The following is a 19,721-nucleotide window of genomic DNA, read 5'->3' as shown; positions in this document are numbered from 1 at the left end:
GGATTCCTAGCCTTTGACCTGCTCTGGTAGCCACGGTGTTTATATGCCCCCATAGAAGCCACTGCATTCAAGCGTGCCACCATCTTACCAGAAGGAGAAGACTCTCCTTCTCCCTTTGCCACTGGGCTCCCAATAAATGCTCTTACTGTGCTCAAAGCTACCCTAAATTCCTGCTTTTGGGATTCTCACAAGCAGGCTTTGAAAATAGCCTCAAAGAATTTACCCTTCTGGTATTCTCTAGCCGTAACAGAGTTCAGAACAAAGTTCTGTATATATTTCCGAATTCAGGCAGGCCTACCCTACACGTCTGTGGTAATTTGGCATATTATCCTGTGACCATCTCCATCGTCCTGCAGTCTAAATATTTCATCCTCCCCGTGGCTGTTTTTGCTGGTGTTCTCTGCATCTTCTTTGTCAGTTAGAGCTAAATCAGGGACTGAGGACTGTGGCTGGAGTTAATATCGGAACTAATGAAGTCAAGTGGGAATAATGCATGGAAAATTCAGGACAGCAGTTTTATGAAGCCTCATGGCTGCAGAGTCCCGGTTTCAATCCTGACCTCAGCGGCTGTCTGAGCAGCGTTTACATCACCTCCCCGTGCACGTGTGAAGAGGAAATGAAATCCGAGCCTGGCTTGGAAATACCACATCGAGCCATCCCGTCTTTTCTCCGTCTTTTCCAACTGCTTCAAGGTGTCCCTTTCTCTTCCCAGATCCCAAAGACCGGCCAGAAGATTAACTGGGTACAATAACCTACCCCTCAGCACAGGCTAATGGCAAAAATAATCAACAGGGAGGCATGCAAGACAATGTTGGACTAGGGTTTAAGTCATCACTTTATCAGTAAGTCATCAGTACGATTTTCTTTATGCTTGCTTATACACTCAGTGGCCAGTAACACCAGCTCGGTAATGCAAATATCTCATCAGCCAATCATGTGGCAACTCAGTGCATAAAAGAACACAAATGTATTCACGAAGTTGATTGTTGTTTGGACCAAACATCAGTATGTGGGAGAAAAGTGATCTAAGTGACTTTGACCTTGAAATGACTGATGGTCCCAGGCGGGTTGGTTTGAGTATCTCAGAATCTACTGATCTCTTGTGATTTTCATGCACAACAGCCTCTGGAGTTTACAAAGGATGGTGTGAAACCTAACATCACAAATGGCAGTGATGCTTCACTCCCGGATGAGCTCTACGCCTTTTATGCTCGCTTTGAATGGGAGAATAAAATAACAGTTATGAAGATCCCTACAGCATCCAGTGACCCTGTGATCTCTAACTCAGAGGCCAACATCCGAACATCTTTCAAGAGGGTGAAACCTTGCAAGGTGACTGGCCCCAGTGGTATACCTGGTAGGGCTCTGAAAACCTATGCCAACCACCTGGCCATGTGTTCAAAGACATTCTCAGTCTCTCGTTGCTACAGTCGGAAGTTCCCACCTGCTTCAAAAGGACAACAATCAAACCAGTGCCCAAGAAGAGCAGGGTGAGCTGCTTTAACAACCACCATCCAGTAGCCCTCACATCCATGTGATGAAGTGCTTTGAGAGGTTGGTTATGGCTGGAATCAACTCCTGCATAGCACAGAACCTGGACCCACTGCAGTTTGCCTATCGTCACAATAGGTCTACAGTGGATGCAATCTCATGGGCTCTTTGCACGGCCTTGGATCAGCTGGACAATACTAATACTTATGTCAGGCTGTTGTTTATTGACTACAGCTCAGTGTTTAACACTATCACTCCTACAGCTCTGATCAAAAAGCTCCAAAACCTGGGCCTCTGTACCCCCCCTCTGCAACCGCATCCTCAGCTTCCTCACCGGAAAACCACAGTCTGTGCGGATTGGTGACAACATATCCTCCTTGCTGACGATCAGCTCTGGCGCACCTCAAGGAAGTGTGCCTAGCCCACTGCTCTAATCTCTCTACACCCATGACTGTGTGGCTGGGCACAGCGCAAATGCCATCTATAAGTTTGCTGACCACACAATTGTTGTTGCCAGAATTTCAGATGGTGATGAGAGGGCATACAGGAGTGAGGTACAGTCATAGAGAAGTACAGAAACAGTACTTCAGCCCATCTAGTCCGTGCCAACTCAAACAGATCAGCTGGTCAAATGGCGTTGCACCAGTAACTTTGCGCTAAATGTCAGTAAGCCCAAAGAATTGACTGTGGGTTTCAGAAAGGATAAGATGAAAGAACACACACCAGTCCTCATGAAGTGGAAAGGGTGAGCAATTTCAGGTTCCTGGGTGTCAACATCCCTGAAGAGTTATCCTGGGCCCAACATATCGATGCAGTTACAAAGAAGACATAACAGTGGCTATAGTTCATTAGGAGCTTGAGGAGATTTGGTATGTCACTAAAGACACTCCCCAATTTCTACAGATGTACCGTGGAGAGCATTCTATTTGGCTGCATCGCTGTCTGGTATGGGGGCACTGCCCAGGATCACTATAAGCTGCAGAAAATTGTAAACTCAGTCAGCTTCATCATGGCCAAAGACTCCCCAGCATCCAGGACATCTTCAAGGAGCCATGCCTTAAAAAGACGGTATCCATCATCACCCAGGACATGCCCTCTTCTCATTGCCACCATCAGGGAGGAGGTACAGGAGCCTGAAGACACACACCCAACAATTCAGGAACAGCCTCTTCCCCTCTGCCATCTGATTTCTGAATGGACATTGAACCAATGGATACTACCTCACTAGTTACTTTCCTCTTTTTTCACTACTTATTTAATTTAACTTTTTAAATATATATCCACTTCTTACTGCCATTCACAGTTTTTATTGTTATATATTGCATTGTACTGTTGCCGCATAACAACAAATCTCATAACATATGCCAGTGATATTAAACCTGGTCCAGATCCTTTGAATAATAATAAAACATCCAGTGACAGGCGGTTCAGTGGGTGAAACTGCTTTCTCTGCTTTGCAGCAGATGTCCCTGACATCTGGAGCCTCCAGGAGTAACGTGGGTCAGTGACACATTCGCAGCAAGGAGACTGAAGGAAAAATCTACCTCATCTTCATCCCTTTCAGCCACTTCTTCTCCTTCGGACATTACTGCTGTCACTTCTGCCGAAGTTTTTCAGCAGGGTCAAAGGTTATTCCATCTTTACGGAGCCCCCACTCCACGGTTTGCTGAGCCCGGGTAAATAGCCACTGGAAGTCTGACCTTGCGGGTCAGAAGGAGTCCAGACACAATGTGTAGTCTGCATAAAGGGCCAAGCCACAGCTGTAGAAAAAAAACACCGAAGGAAAGTTGGAACCATTAGACATCACCAAAACCCTCATTGCCAATCCCTGCATTTCATTGTGAAGGAACCAGCCAGCAGGTGGCAGCACTGCGGTACAGCCAGGAGATCCACCTCATAGGTCCACCTGACCTCTGGTGCCTGCTGTGTGGACCATGCACTCTCTCCCCGTGAAGCTGTGGGCTCCAGTTTCCTCCCACATCCCAACAATGCTAATTGGCCACTGTGTATTGCCCCTAGTGTGCAGGTGAGTGGTAGACTCTTGGGGGGGCGGGGCGGGGTGGTGGAGTAGATGAATATGTGGGGAAAGCAGAAATTGGAGTGTAAATTGGTCGTCAATGATCAATATGCAATCAGTGCATAGGCTCATTATCCGTGCTCTGTGATTCTACAACTTTATTTTCCCTACCTCTTAGAAAAATTTTATTGACAATAAAACAGGTGGGATTGTGAACAACACAGCATAACTAAACGCTTTTTTAAAAATCGGTAAGTAAGTCATATCCTAGTGACTGAACGGAGAGTAAGCTAGACACTTGAGCAATGAGAAACCCCAGGTCTGTGCATTTCAAACTTGAACGTTTGGGGAGATTTTTCCATCTGCTTATTTTGGAAAAGTTCAAATTATCAGCAAAACTAAACCAGAATTGTTATATAATAACAAGCACTGTGAAAACTTCATTCCCTGGTGCCTGAGTCCCAAGACAGGATATGGAAGGGATGTGTGAAAATGTAAGCAGAGACTCTAAATTTGTTTTCATCAAGGACATACATAAATAAGATTCACAGTGATCATAAAACTAACATCTCAATGATGCCTTGTGTTGAGTCCAGTCTATAATCTGTGCTCTGGCTATCAACAAAAGAAGCACATTTTAAGTAATGAATGCATTCAAACTTGCATTTCTTGCATTAGAGTCAAAATGTTATAGCAACAAGGCCACATGATTTCTTGTTGTCCACAGGGCATAACTCCAGGATAGTCCCGGCAAGCTGTTCATGACTTTAAGACGCATGTGATCCTTCACTGTTGCGAAATAAATTTACTACTGCTTTTTTCCACCCTCTCCCCAGCCCACTGAACCTTAAAGGTCAACCATGGGAATCTTGCCCAAGCGCTCATTCATTGTGCATCAGTCAAAACCAGTGGGCTATTCACTGGAGATGGCATTGCAACCAGAGACATGTAATTGTTAGCGATTAATGGGGTTTAATGAAAAACTATAATAGTTTGCAGAGAAACAGAACAGCAGAGCACAGGAACAACCTCTTGGGCCAACAATGTTGTGTCAGACTAATTAAACTAGTAACTTAATGTCTAATTAAATTAATCCTTTCTCCCTATGCACAGTTCATATCCCCTCCCCCGTTCTCTGCACTTTCATGTATCTAAGAGCCTCTTAAACATCTCTTTCAATTTTGTCTGCACTACCACCCCTGCAGTGCTTTCCAGATACCCAACTAACCTCTTGCACCACACAGCTCCTTTGAACTTACACCCTCTTACCTTAAATGCAAATTCTGTCTATAATCTCTGTTCTATCAGCAAGAGAAATACATTCTAAGCAAAGAGCTATACAAGAAGTCCAGTTGAGACCTACAGAAAGCTATTTTAAGAGTGAAGAAACAATTCTGAATAAAGTTAGAGAAGGAATTGGATGCATGTCAGCTCTGGCAGGGTTTGCAGGCCATTATTTCCTACAAGCTGAAACTTAACATCACGAATGGCTGTGATGCCTCACTCCCAGGTGTGCTCAACACCTTTGATATACGCTCTGAAAGAGAGAATAAAACTACACCTGTGCGAATCCCTGCAGCAATTGGTGATTCTGTGATCTCTGTCTCAGATGCCGACGTCTGAGCATCTTTCAGGATGGCTAACACTCGCAAGGCGTCAGGCCCTGATGGTGTACCTGGTAGGGAACACATCTGTGCCAACTAACCGGTCGGAGTGTTCAAGAAGATCTTTGATCTCCCACTGCTGAGATCAATGCTCCCCATCTGCTTCAGAAAGGTGACAATTATACCAGAGTCCAAGAAGAGCAGGATGAACTGCTCAATCATGTACACAGTATCATTTTTTTCTCTCTTTTTGCACTACTTATTTAATTGAAATATATACTTCATACTGTAACTTATAAGTTTTTTTAATGTTATACATTCCATTGTCACAAAACAACAATCTTCCCACCATGTGTCAGTGATATTTAACCTGACTCTGAGAATGACTGCAATACTCCAGGTGTGGGCCAGCCAACATTTTATAAACTGCAACATGACCTCCTAACTCAAACACAATGCCTCAGCTAATAACGGCAAGCATGCTGAACATCTTCTTTATGTTACGAACCCCGTAACTGGGTTACTTACCAGCAAAGATGGAGACGTCCGTTGGAGTCTGGTGATACTATTTTTAACAGTATTTATTAGTAAAAATATACAAAAATAATATCAATGCAAATATACAGATAATATACGTCGTCAATACTAAACCTAAAAGTGCGGGTATAATAATAATCATTAAGAAACAAGCTCTATCATTGTCTAGGGGATAATGAATTGTCCGATGAAAATCTAAGGTTCGCTTTAGTTCACACAGGCTGCAGCCGTTTGTTTGTCGCTGTGTTGTAATTGTTGGAGAGAGAGAGAGAGAGAGGAGAATGGGAACAGTTACCGCCAAGTGTTTTTCCAACCTTCCTTTATGATTTTGATCCGTCGGTGTCTCGTTGTCGTGGCCGTTCAATTGTGGCCTCTCCTTTAGCTAAACCGTTCTTCCGTGGTAAGCTCGCCACCCCAGGTGAAGGGAGGACGCACACGAGCCCCCACCAGCTTTTGCTATAAAACGCTGTCACGGGATTTCTAGTGTTTCTCCTGGTGCGTCTAAAGGGGTGTTTCCCCAGACCCGTCTTTTATCCTCACTCACGGGGTCTCAGATGTCAATCAGGTTGGGATGATGCAATCCCTCAACCAGACCACTCTGGTCGTCCCCTGAGGGGCTTCAATGAATAGTACAGTACTCAATACACAATTCCTTCTCCAAGAGACAATAACAGTAATCAGTGGTTCCGTTCCGCTTATGTCAGCAGACATTCCACCTGGTTGTGTATTCTGCGTCTCTCTCGCTCATTTCCTGGCATGCTGTGTATCTCTCTCATCTCCTGGGTCTCAGACCCAAAATAATAGCGATCTTGCGATTCTCAAAAAGGAGGGGGCTACTTTGCACCCTTCGGCCCCTCAGAGTTGCTCCACATTCGTAACATTTACCTTTCCAATACGTTAGCAAAGTGAGCAGTGAACGATGGACTTGGAGCCCACTATCACTGCACAACACTATTAAAGGTGTTGAAGTCAACAGAGTATTTCTCTTTACATGTGATTTCCCAAAACATGGCATCTTACTCATGACTGGATTAAATTCCAACAGCCATTTCTCCACTCATATCTGCAACTGATCTATATCTTTGGTAATCTTCCACAACAGTAGTTCCCAAGATGGGCGAATTGCACCCCGACCTACATATTATTGCCGTTTACTACTGTGGTACAGGGTTAACTAGTATGATTCCCATATTCTAATCACACAGTGATGCAATTCCCGTAAATTAGGGTAAGGCATTTAATGAGGTAAACATCTGAATCTGTCCTTTCAAATTATCTTAACTGCATTACTGTAGCCCACAGCCCAACTGAGATAACGCTGCCCAACTTTATGTATCTTCTGGCAGAGTCAGGTTTTGCCTGAGCTATGATGACACCATAACTTTCCCCTTTATTGCTCACAGCACTTGAGGTTGGACTTAAACTGTACCTACAGTTTCTGTGGTCATTAATGAAAATGGCAGAAGCAGACCAAACGATAAAGAAGGTATAGACAGTATGGTGTGGGAAACCTGAAATATGGATTTATACCAGCACCAAGCTACCAACATCCGCCAATGAGTCAGTTGTGTGAAAGAGTTTTTTTTTCAAATGAAATCATCAAACCATCCAGGCTCCTTGAGCATTTGAAGGGAATACACTCCGATAAAGCAAGAACTTGGCTTATTTTCAGTCCTTCCTGAAAACTTCCAGAAATGGAAAACTCTTCAAAACATGTTTGCCAGCACTTCACAGGAAAACTGTGATGGTTTGCATGCTTCATAAACCATTTCCTTGCCCATTGCTAAATCTGGAAAGCCCCATATAATTTGAGAAGGACTGATTCTGCCAACAGTAAGGGAGGTTCTGAGTACAGTTCTGCAGAAGCTACCAGACCAAATAATTAAAGTGATTCTGCTCAGCAGCAACTCTATTCCAAGGCAAATAGATGAAATGTCTGAGAATGTGGAAGACACATCGTACAGCATTCTTAGGACAACAGAATTTGTCCTGCAGTTCGAAGAGCCAATGTTGCCGGGCACTGATTCATTGCTTCTTGGTTATATTTGCTTTATAAAAGATGGAGCATTGTTATTTGCAAGGAGAATAGAAACAGGTATAAAGGGGAGTCAATATTTTGGGTTGTTCACCAATTTTTCAAAGAGAAGGAAATTATGCTCACCAACATTCTTGCTTGTGCAACAGATGGAAGTACCATCAATTACGGGACAAAACCGTGGGGTTATTACTTTCTTGTAAAACACTGTATCTAACTAACATACTTACCATTCACTGTGTAATTCACAGACATCTCATCACAAAAATGCATAAGTGATTGGCTATACAAATCATTAAATACTGCTATTATAGCGGTAATTAAAATCAAGTCCTATGCTTTCCTTTCTCGACTATTCCAAGAGCTTTCTACTGAGAATGATGAACACTTGCTGTCCCACACAGAAGTCAGATAGCTCTCAAAAAGAAACCACCTGAGATGTTCTTATGCAATTTTTTAAACTGTGATTAAATTCTTTGAAGACTTGGGTACTTCATTCAGGCATCAAATTTGCCAGAGCTATTCACAAAGTGCTAGAGTGAATTCAAGATCCTCTCTCAATCCAAATTCCAGATTGGGAAATAAATCCATTCCTGAACACTTGTAATGAAGGATTCACAGGAAGGATGGAAGAGGAGCTGACCTTGCTACGAAAGGACTTTAAGCTGAGGCTGAGGTTCAATATATTACATCAAGACTTTTGATTGCAGTAAGAAATCTCTCAAAGCTATCCTGCCCTGTGGAAAAAGGTCAAGAGTTCTTTGTTACCTATCCAACACCATATTTAGTGGAGTGAGATTTCGGTTCTGTCGTCCAACTTCTTTCAAAGCAACAAAACAGACTGCAAATATTTGAAAATGGGGATCTGAGACTCCAACTGAGTGACGTTCAGCCTGATGTTGAGAAGCTGATCTCACTGCACCGAGCCCATCCACCTCCTTGAAAGGTGAAAAAGCAATGCAGTGAATAGCTGGACTACTAACGTGTGCTCCAAGATTGTTGATGAAAATTGTTTATACTGTAACTAAGTAAATAAATAATTTTATTTATAGCTTTAAATAGATTTGAACAATTCTTGCAATGATTTGTCACTGCTTTGGATTTGCAGTTCTGATTTCCTTTCACTGTGCATCGTAAATCAAAATTCTCCATAGTGTTTATGTAATGGCCGGAAAGGGAGCAGGACGCTGGGGATGTGGTCTGGGAGCCAATTGGGCAGTAACCCATCAAAGTTTGGGAACCATTGTTCTACACTATCAACAGTTGCAAATATCTTTATATTGCCTTCAAACTTACTAACCCACCCATCTACATTTTTAGCCAGATCATTTATATTTACCATAAGACCATAAGACATGGGAAAAGAATTAAGCAATTCAGCCCATCAAGTCTGCTCCATCATTTCATCACGGCTGGTCCATTTCCCTCTCAATCCCATTCTCCTGCCTTCTCCTCATAACCTTTCATGCCCTGACTAATCAAAAATCTATCAACCTTCACCTCAAGTACACCCAATGACCTGACCTCCACTGTCGCCTGTGGCAATGAATTCCACAGATTTACCACCCTCTGGCTAAAGAAATTCCTCCTCATCTCCATTCTAAATGGACATCAGCTCTTTGGCTGTGCCCTCTTGTCCTAGACTGCCCCACCAGAGGAAATATCCACTCCACATACACTCTGCCTCGGCTTTTCAATATTCGATAGGTTTCAATGAGATCTCCCCTCATTCTTCTAAATTCCTGTGAGTGAAGGCCCACAGCCACCAATCATTCTTCATTCCTGGAATCATTCTTACGAACCTCTGAGCCCTCTTCAATATCAGCGCATCCTGTCCCAAATAAACAGCGCACAATGCTCCAAGTGAGGCCTCACTGGTACCTTACACAGCTTCTTTACTTTTATATCCTAGTCCTCTCGAAATGAATGCTAATGTTGCATTTGCCTTCCTCACCAGCAACTCAACCTGCAAATTAACAACTAGGGAATCCTGCATGAGGACTCCTAAGTCTCTTTACACCTCAGGCTTTTGAATTTTCTCCCTGTTTAGAAAATATTCTGTGTTTTTATTCCGTCTACCGAAGTGCATGACCATACACTTCCTGACATTGAATTCTATTTGCCACATCTTTGCCTCTTCTCTGCACCTGTCCAAGTTTTCTGCAGCCTCCGTTCTTCCTCAACACTACCTGCCCCCTACTTGTCTTTGCATCATCTACAAACTTGGCCACAAAGACGTCAATTCCGTCATAAAAATCATTGACTTACAATGTAAACAGAAAAGTTTCCAACACCAATCCCAGTGTAACACCACTAGTCACTGGCAGCCAAACAGAAAAGACTCTCTTTATTCCCTGTCTTTGCCTCCTGCCAATCAACCAATACTGAATACTCTAAGATACTATGCTAGTATCTTTTCTGTAATACCAAGGGCTCTTATCTTGTTAAGCAGCCTCATGTTTAGCACATTATCAAAGGCCTTCTGAAAGTCCAAATACACAACATCCACTGATTCTCCTTTGTCTATCCTGTTATTTCCTCAAAAGATTCTAACATATTTGTCAGATAAGATTTTCCTTTAAGGAAACTATTTTAACAGGTGCTTCCAAGTACCCCCAAATCACACCTTAACAAACAACCCCAGCATCTCCTCAACCACTGATGTTAGGCTAACAGGCCAAAGGTTTCCTTTCTTCAGCCTTCCTCACTCCTCGAAGTGTGGACAGACACTTGCAATTTTCCAGTCCTCCAAAACCATTCCAAAATCAAGTGATTCTTGAAAGATCATTACTAAGGCCTCCACAATCTCTTCAGCTACCTCTTATAGAACTCTGGATGTAGTCCATCTAAACCAGGAGACTTGTCTACCTCCAGACTTTTCAGTTTCCCAAGCACCTTCTCCATAGAAGTGCCAGCTGCACTCACTCCTACCCATTGATACTCTAGAACTTCTGGCATACTGCTCATGTCTTCCACAGTGAAGACTGAGGCAAAATATATATCCAGTTCATCCACCATTTCCCTGTCCCACATTACTACCTCTCCAGCATCATTTTCCAGTGGTCCAATACCAATCACTCCCTGTGCTTATTGTGTTTTTTATGCTGCATTGGATCTAGAGTTAACTATCATTTCAGTCTCCTTTACACTCAAGTACAGAAGAATGATGATCTTGAATCTTGAATATTAAATCTCACATCTAGCACTGACATCGACAGTGATGAAATGCTTTGAGGGGTTGGTCATGACTAGACTGAACTCCTGCCTCAGCAAGGACCTGGACCCATTGCATTTTGCCTATCGCCACAATAGGTCAAAGACAGACACAATCCCATGGTTCTCCACAAGGCTTTAGACCACCTGGACAAAACAAACACCTATGCCAGGATGCTCTTCATTGACCATAGCTCAGCATTTAATACCATCACTCCCACAATCCTGATTGAGAAGTTGCAGAACCTGGGCCTCTGTACCTCCCTCTGCAATTGGATCTTCGACTTCTTAACCGGAAGACTACATCTGTGCGGATAGGTGATAATATTTCCTCCTAGCTGACGATCAACACTGGCGCACCTCAGGGGTGTGTGCTTAGCCCACTGCTTTACTCTCTCTATACCCATGACTGTGTGGCTAGGCATAGCTCAAATACCATCTACAGATTTGCTGACAATACAACTATTGTAGGTCAAATCTCAGATGGAAACGAGAGGGCGTACAGGAGTGAGATATGCCAACTAGTGGAGTGGTGCCGCAGCAACAACCTGGCACTCAACGTCGGTAAGATGAAAGAGTTGATTGTGGACTTCAGGAAGGGTAAGACAAAGGAACACATACCAATCCTCATAGAGGGATCAGAAGTGGAGAGAGTGAGCAGCTTCAAGTTCCTGGGTGTCAAGATCTCTGAGGATCTAACCTGGTCCCAACATATTGATGCAGTTATAAAGAAGGCAAGACAGTGACTATACTTCATTAGGAGTTTGAAGGGATTTGGTATGTCAACAAATACACTCAAAGACTTCTATAGATGTACCGTGGAGAGCATTCTGACAGGCTGCATCACTGTCTGGTATGGGGAGGGCAGGGAGGGGGGAGCTACTGCACAGGACCGAAAGAAGCTGCAGAAGGTTGTAAGTTTAGTTAGTTCCAAAGTACCCAAGACATCTTCAGGGAGTGGTGTCTCAGAAAGGCAGCGTCCATTATTAAGGACCCCCAGCACCCAGGGCATGCTCTTTTCCACTGTTACCATCAGGAAGGAGGTACAGAAGCCTGAAGGCACACACTCAGCGATTCAGGAACAGCTTCTTCCCCTCTGCCATCCAATTCCTAAACGGACATTGAACTCGCAAACACTACCTCATTTTTTAAATATATATTATTTCTGGTTTTTGCATGATTTTTAATCTATTCAATATACGTACGTATGCTGCAATTGATTTACTTATTTATTTATTATCATTATTTTATTATTTTTTTCTTCTTCTTCTTCTAGATTATGTATTGCATTGAACTGCTGCTGCTAAGTTAACAAGTTTCACGACAGATGCCGGTGATAATAAACCTGATTCTGATTCTGAAATCCTGAATCCTGCATTGTGAATCTCGTACCAGGGTGAGGGGGGAGAAGGAATAACTGAATTCAATGAGAAACAAGGTTTGGGATGTTGTGTGGGCTTCTGGGTAAAGGAAAGCATAGGGGCGGGCACTATGTGGAAAAATCAAGAACTGTCAATCAAGTCAAATGAAGTACATAAATTGTGTAATATATACATACAAAATGCTGGAGGAACTGAGCAGGTCAATCAGCGTCCATGGAAATGAACAAACAGTTGACGTTTCAGGCCAAGACCCTTCATCGGGATCCATTCCAGCAGATTTTAGATGGGCTGAGCGGTCTGATTGTGTCTGTAACTGACAAACAAGAGGGATCTTTGTCTTCTGGGTGAGGGGTTTTTTTACAAGCTGTTTTTTTTTAACTACTTCAATAGGAATTAATCTTCAAAGGCCTTTTAGTTCTGTTAGCACATTTTGTGGCTCCCTTTGATCTGGAGATTTTTTTTCTCATTTTGTTTTTGTAAATGACATCCCGCAGGCAACACGAGCAAAGAGAAAAATAGCAGGAAATCATTTGGTGCTGTTTCCATAATCTTCCTGGCCACTGCCTGGGCAGTTTTGCAGTGGAACACATCACTATCACTTGGAGGTGGAGACAGAGGGAAGAGACAACTTATTTTTAATATCCAGATTTGGGCCTTGTATTGACATCGAGCTACTAAGTCGGAGAGAGTATTCAAAATATAGCGTGTGAAATCTTTCAACTTCAGTAAATCTGGTCAGTGGAGAGGTGGTCACTGGAACTTGTCCACTAAAAGTTGGCAGGCTGTTGGAAAAGTGCAACTGATTCATTAGGAATAAAGACAAAGGAACCCTTCATCTCCTTCAACACATCCTACCATTGTACTAGATTGTGATTGATCTGTTTAACCCTCTTCACCAACTTCGGTCTACATACTTCTTCCAACAAGATGTATCAAGATTTTGAGTTTTCAATAAGCTACCATCATTAACGTTGGGAAAAGAGCTTGGGGTTTGGGGGTCCAGACTGCCAGCATCTTTTGTCAGAAGAAGTGATGCCTGAATGTTCTGGCTCCAGATTAATGACCACGGACCATAAGAACATAAGACATAGGAGTAGAACCAGGCCATTCGGGCCATTGAGTGTGTTCTAGCATTCAATCATGTTTAAACACTCTGGGCTCTCACACCAGCGGAAATAAATTCCCCCTCCACCTAGTCGTGTACTGTAATGATTTTAAACATCTTACTAGGTCCCCCATATCGAGGAGAAGAGAAAATCCCAGTTAATGCAACCTTTTCCCAAGATTTAACCCTCTTAGCCATCAGTATCATTAACTGGTAGAGCTTCTGCCTCACAACGGTAGATCCCAACCCCAGATACTGTCTGTGGGGAGTTACCATATTTTCCATGTGACCTATATAACCATATAACAATTACAGCACGGAAACAGGCCATCTCGGCCCTTCTAGTCCATGCCAAATGCTTACTCTCACCTCCCAGTTTCCTCATAGTGAATTTGAAAAGCAAACACGAGGAAATCTGCAGATGCTGGAAATTCAAGCAACACACACAAAATGCTGGTGGAACGCAGCAGGCCAGGCAGCATCTATAGGGAGAAGCACTGCCAACGTTTCGGGATAGGGTTCCCCTTGTCCTCACCTACCACCCCACCAGCCTCCGGGTCCAACATATAATTCTTCGTAACTTCTGCCACCCCCAATGGGATCCCACTACCAAACACATCTTTCCCTCTCCTTCCCTTTCTGCTTTCCACAGGGATTGCTCCCTATGCGACTCCCTTGTCCATTCGTCCCCCCCATCCCATCCCACTGATCTCCCTCCTGGCACTTATCCTTGTAAGCAGAACAAGTGCTACACCTGCCCTTACACTTCCTCCCTCACCACCATTCAGGGCCCCAGACAGTCCTTCCAGGTGAGGCGACACTTCACCTGTGAGTCAGCTGGTGTGGTATACTGCGACCGATGCTCCCAGTGTGGCCTTTTATATATTGTGAGACCTAACGCAGACTGGGAGACCGTTTCGCTGAACACCTATGCTCTGTCCACCAGAGAAAGCAGGATTTCCCAGTGGCCACACATTTTAATTCCACGTCCCATTCCCATTCTGATATGTCTATTCATGGCCTCCTCTACTGTCAAGATGAAGCCACACTCAGGTTGGAGGAACAACATGCGGCAGTGAGAGTAGGAATGGCATGAGGTGGAGGATAAATGTGTGACTGAGGGATTGGAGCAAGGAGCAGGGATTCAAGTTTCTGGATCATTGGGACCTCTTTTGGGGCAAGTGTGACCTGTTCAAAAAGGACGGGTTACACTTGAATCCTAGGGGGACCAATATCCTGGCGGGAAGGTTTAATAGAGCTGTTAGGAAGGGTTTAAACTAATTTGGCAGGTGGATGGGAACCGGAATGATGGAGCGGAGGAGAGGGAAAACAGAAATAGATCTAAAGTAGTGAGCAGTAAGGATGTCAGGAAGGACAGGCAGGTGATGGAGCAAATTTGCAGCCATTGGGATGAGTTGCAGTGCAATCAATGCAAAAGGTACCAAATACTGGACTTAAGGTGTTATACTTAAATGCAGCAACATAAGGAATAAGGTGGATGATCTTGTTGTACAGTTACAGATTGGCAGGTATGATATTGTGGCCATCACTGAGACGTGGCTAAAGGATGCATGTCTCTGGGAGCTGAACGTCCAAGGATACACGGTGTATCGGAAGGATAGGCAGTTAGGTAGAGAGGGTGGCATGACTTTAATGGTAAGAAATGATATTAAATCATTAGAAAGAGATGACATAGGATCGGAAGGTACAGAATCTTTATGGGTTGAGCTAAGAAATCGCAGGGGTAAAAGGACACTGATGGCAGTTATATACAGGCCTCCAAACAGCTGCAGTGATGTGGACTACAAAATACAACAGGAAATAGAAAAGGCTTGCCAGAAGGGCAGTGTTATGATAATTGTAGGGGATCTTAACATGCCAGTGGATTGGGAAAATCAGGTCGGCACTGGAACTCAAGGGAGAGAGTCTGTAGAATGTCTACGAGATGGCTTTTTAGAACAGCTTGTTGTTGAGCCCATTAGGGGATCAGCTGTACTGGATTGGATATTGTGTAATGAACCAGAGGTGATTAGAGAGGTGGAAGTGAAGGAACCCTTAGGAGGCAGTGATCACAACATGATTGAGTTCACTGTGAAATTTGAGAAAGAGAAGCCAAGATCCGATGTGTCGGTATTTCAGTGGAGTAAAGGAAATTACAGTGGCATGAGAGAGGAACTGGCCAAGGGTGACTGGAAAGGGACATTAGAGGGAAGGACAGCAGAGCAGCAGTGGCTGGAGTTTATGCGAGAAGTGAGGAAGGTGCAAGACAGATATATTCCAAAGAAAAAGAAATTTTCAAATGGAAAAACGATGCAACCGTGGCTGACCAGAGAAGTCAAAGCCAAAGTAAAAGCAAAGCAGAGGACATACAAGGAAGCAAAAATTAGTGGGAAGACAGAGGATTGGGAAGTTTTTAAAAGCTTACAAAAGGAAACTAAGAAGGTCATTGAGAGGGAAAAGATGAACTATGAAAGGAAACTAGCAAATAATATCAAAGAGGATACTAAAAGCTTTTTCAAGTATATAAAGAGTAAAAGACAGGTGAGAGTAGATAGAGGACCGATAGAAAATGATGCTGGAGAAATTGTAATGGGAGATAAGGAGATGGCGGAGGAACTGAACGAGTATTTTGCATCGGTCTTCACTGAGGAAGACATCAGCAATATAACGGGCATTCAGGGGTGTCAGAGAAGAGAAATATGTGTAGTCACAATTACGACAGAGAAAGTACTCAGGAAGCTGAATAGTCTAAGGGTAGATAAATCTCCTGGACCAGATGGAATGCACCTTCATGTTCTGAAGGAAGTAGCTGTGGAGATTGTGGAGGCATTAGCAATGATCTTTCAAAAGTCAATAGATTCTGGCCTGGTTCCAGAGGACTGGAAGATTGCAAATGTCACTCCGCTATTTAAGAAGGGGGCAAGGAAGCAAAAACGAAATTATAGACCTGTTATCTTGACATCGGTGGTTGGGAAGTTGTTGGATTCAATCATCAAGGATGAGGCTACGGATTACCTGGAGGCATATGACAAGATAGGCAGAACTCAGCATAGTTTCCTTAAAGGAAAATCCTGCCTGACAAACCTAGTGCAATTTTTTGAGGAAATTACAAGTAGGCTAGACAAGGGAGATGCAGTGGACATTGTGTATTTGGATTTTCAGAAGGCCTTTGACAAGGTGCCGCACATGAGGCTACTAAACAAGATGAGAGCCCATGGAATTACAGGAAAGTTACATACATGGATAGAGCATTGGTTGATTGGCAGGAAAGTGGGAATAAAGGGATCCCATTCTGGTTGGCTGCCGGTTACCAGTGGTGTTCCACAGGGGTCTGTGTTGGGGCCGCTTCTTTTTACGTTGTATATCAACGATTTGGATTATGGAATAGATGGCTTTGTGACTAAGTTTGCTGATGATACAAAGATAGGTGGAGGGACCGCTAGTGCTGAGGAAACAGAGAGTCTCCAGGTAAAGTCGGTGGTGAAGGAGGCGAATGCAATGTTGGCATTCATTTCTAGAGGAATAGAGTATAGGAGCAGGGATGTGATGTTGAGGCTCTATAAGGCACTGGTAAGACCTCACTTGGAATACTGTGTGCAGTTTTGGGCTCCTTATTTAAGAAAGGATATTCACTAGAATGATTCCGGGAATGAGAGGGTTAACATAGGAGGAACGTTTGACTGCTCTTGGACTGAACTCCTTGGAGTTTAGAAGAATGAGGGGAGACCTCATAGAAACATTTCGAATGCTGAAAGGCATGGACAGAGTGGATGTGACAAAGTTGTTTCCCATTGTGGGGGAGTCTAGTACAAGAGGACATGACTTGAGGATTGCAGGGTGCCCATTCTGAACAGAGATGAGAAAAAAAATTTTAGCCAGAGGGTGGTGAATCTATGGAATTTGTTGCCACGGGCGGCAGTGGAAGTCAAGTCATTGGGTGTATTTAAGGCAGAGATTGATAGGTATCTGAGTAGTCAGGATATCAAAGATTATTGTGAGAAGGCGGGGGAATGGGACTAAAGGGGAGATTGGATCAGCTCATGATGAAATGGCGGAGCGGACTCGATGGGCCGAATGGCCGCCTTCTGCTCCTTTGTCTTATGGTCTTATACCGTCTGGGTAGCCTACAACCTGATGGCGTGAACATTGACTTCTCTAACTTCCATTAATGACTCTTCTCCCCTTCTTACCCCATCCCTGATCTATTTAGTTTTTTTCCCCCTCCTCTTTTTTCTCTCTCTCTCTGCTCATCACTCTGCCTGTTCTCCATCTCCCTCTGGTGCTCCCCTCCACCTTTCTTTCTCCCTAGGCCTCCCGTCCCATGATCCTTTCCCTTCTCCAGCTCTGTATCCCTTTTGCCAATCACCTTTCCAGCTCTTAGCTTCACCCCACCCCCTCCGGTCTTCTCCTATCATTTCCCATTTTCCCCTCCCCCTCCTACTTTCAAATCTCTTACTATCTTTCCTTTCAGTTAGTCCTGACGAAGGGTCTCGGCCCGAAATCTTGACAGTGCTTCTCCCTATAGATGCTGCCTGGCCTGCTGTGTTCCACCAGCATTTTGTGTGTGTTGCTCCTAGTGATCTGGTTTCCACCCACACACTAAAGACAGCAATGTCATGAAAGATCGCAGCCAGCCTGCTTCTGGACTGTTTGTCCTGTTCCCATCAGGCTTGAGGCTACATGGCATCTATGCCAGGACCACCAGATACAAAAATAGTCACAGAGTCATACAACAGAGAAACTGGTCCTTTGGTCCATCTAGACCGTACCAAACCATTAATCTGCCTCACCCATCAACCTGTAACCAGACCATAGCCCTCCATACCCCCCTCATCCATGTACTCATCCAAATTTCTCTTAAGTGTTGAAATCAAACTCAATTGGAGCTCATTCCACACTCTCACCACCCTAATGTAAAAATTCCCTCATGTTCCCCTTAAAGATTTCACCTTTCACCCTTAACCCATGGCGTCTAGTTGAAGTCTTATCTAACCTCAGTGGAAAAAGCCTGCTTGCATTTACCTCATCTATACCCCTCATGATTTTGTATACATACCTTGATCAAATCTCCCCTCAATCTTCTACATTCTAGGGAATAATATCCAACCTATTCAACCTTCCCCTGTACTCAAGTCCTGGAAACATCGTTGGAAATCTCTGCACTCTTTCAATCTTATTTACATCTTTCCTGTAGGTAGGTGACCAAAACTGCACACAATACTCCAAATAAGGCCTCACCAACATCATATACAATTTCAACATAACAGCCCAACTCCTGTACTGAGTATATTAATTTATGAAGGCCAATGTTGCAAAAGCTTTCTTTATGGACCCATCTACCTGTGACACCACTTTCAAGGAATTATGGATCTGTATTCCCAGATCCCTCTGTGCTACCACACGCCTCACCATGTAAAACCAACCCTGGTTTGTCTCCCAAAGTGCAATACCTCACACTTGTCTGCGTTAAATTCCATCTGCCATTTTTTAGCCCATTTTTTGAGCTGGTCCAAATCCCATTTGCAAGCTTTGATAGTCTTCTTCACTGATCACTACACTCCCCAATCTTAGTATCACCCACAAATTTGCTGATCCAGTTTAACACATTATCATCCAGATCGTTGATATAGATGGTAAACAACAACAGACCCAGCACCAATCCCTGCGACACACCACCAGTCACTGGCCTCCAGTCAGGGAGACAACCATCTACTACCACTCCCTGGCTTCTTCTGTGAAGCCAATGTGGGACCTTGTTAAAGGCCTTGCCTAACTCCATGTAGACAACACCCACTTCCTTGCCTTTATCAACTTTCCTGATAACTTCTTTCAAAAATTCTATGAGATTGGTTAAACACGACTTACCACGCACAAAGCCATGTTGACTATCCCTAATCATCCCCTGCCTATCCAAATACTTAGATATCCAAATCCAGTCCCTTGGAACACCATCCAGTAACTTCCCCACTACTGATATCAGGCTCACTGGCCTATAAGTTCCTGGCTTGTTCCTAGAGCCTTTCTTAAACAACAGAACAATATCAGCTATCCTCCAATCCTCCAGCACCTAGCCAGTGGCCAAGAATGTTTTAAATATCTCTGCTGGGGCCCCTTTAATTTCTGCTCTAGACTCCCCAGGGACCAAGGGAGCATGTTGTCAGGCCCTGGGGATTTTGCCTCAAGATACCTCCTCCTCTGTAATCTGTATAGGGGTCCATGAGCTTGCTGCTGATTTCCTCACATCTACAGACTTGGTCTCTGTTTCCTGTGTAAACACAAATGCAAAAATCTCTATTTAAGCTCTCCCCCATTTCTTTCAGCACCATGCATCGATGAC

At 43.8% G+C, this 19,721-nt stretch overlaps 1 protein-coding gene across 1 annotated transcript in view; it reads left to right on the top strand.

The window, feature by feature from the left end:
* The window catches only part of LOC140731813 (frizzled-9), a 262,750-nt gene that overhangs the window by 63,956 nt on the left and 179,073 nt on the right, over window positions 1-19,721 (top strand). The window lies entirely within an intron of this gene.

This window comes from Hemitrygon akajei, chromosome 8, assembly GCF_048418815.1.
Source record: "Hemitrygon akajei chromosome 8, sHemAka1.3, whole genome shotgun sequence".
In the NCBI taxonomy this organism is placed as follows: domain Eukaryota; kingdom Metazoa; phylum Chordata; class Chondrichthyes; order Myliobatiformes; family Dasyatidae; genus Hemitrygon; species Hemitrygon akajei.
The sequence above is the reverse complement of the archived record's forward strand: the minus strand, read 5'-3'. Positions and strand labels throughout refer to the sequence as shown.